The sequence below is a fragment of the Sinocyclocheilus rhinocerous genome, unplaced genomic scaffold (assembly GCF_001515625.1).
Source record: "Sinocyclocheilus rhinocerous isolate Xijiao unplaced genomic scaffold, SAMN03320098_v1.1 scaffold2412, whole genome shotgun sequence".
Classification (NCBI taxonomy): domain Eukaryota; kingdom Metazoa; phylum Chordata; class Actinopteri; order Cypriniformes; family Cyprinidae; genus Sinocyclocheilus; species Sinocyclocheilus rhinocerous.
Window position 1 is genome coordinate 137,432 of NW_015663484.1, and position 314 is coordinate 137,745.

General features: G+C 43.6%; 1 protein-coding gene across 1 annotated transcript in view; it reads left to right on the forward strand.

Moving 5' to 3' along the window:
- Positions 1 to 314, forward strand: part of LOC107728801 (peregrin-like) — a 20,268-nt gene that overhangs the window by 17,301 nt on the left and 2,653 nt on the right. The window lies entirely within an intron of this gene.

Sequence of the window (314 nt, forward strand, 5' to 3'; positions counted from 1 at the left end):
AACAATTGAAATCGCATCATATGACCCCTTTAAGATACTGTTTATGAGGTTTGAGAAGAAACTCTGTCTAGCTGTGGCTAGTTCCACATTGGAACACACACTCACTCGCATACATACATACATACATACACACACACACACACACACACTCGCATACATACATACACGCACACACACACTCACACTCACACACACACACTCACTCGCATACATACACACACACACACACACTCACTCGCATACACACATACACACACACTCACTCACATACACACTCACTCACATACACACATACACACACACCCACTCGCATA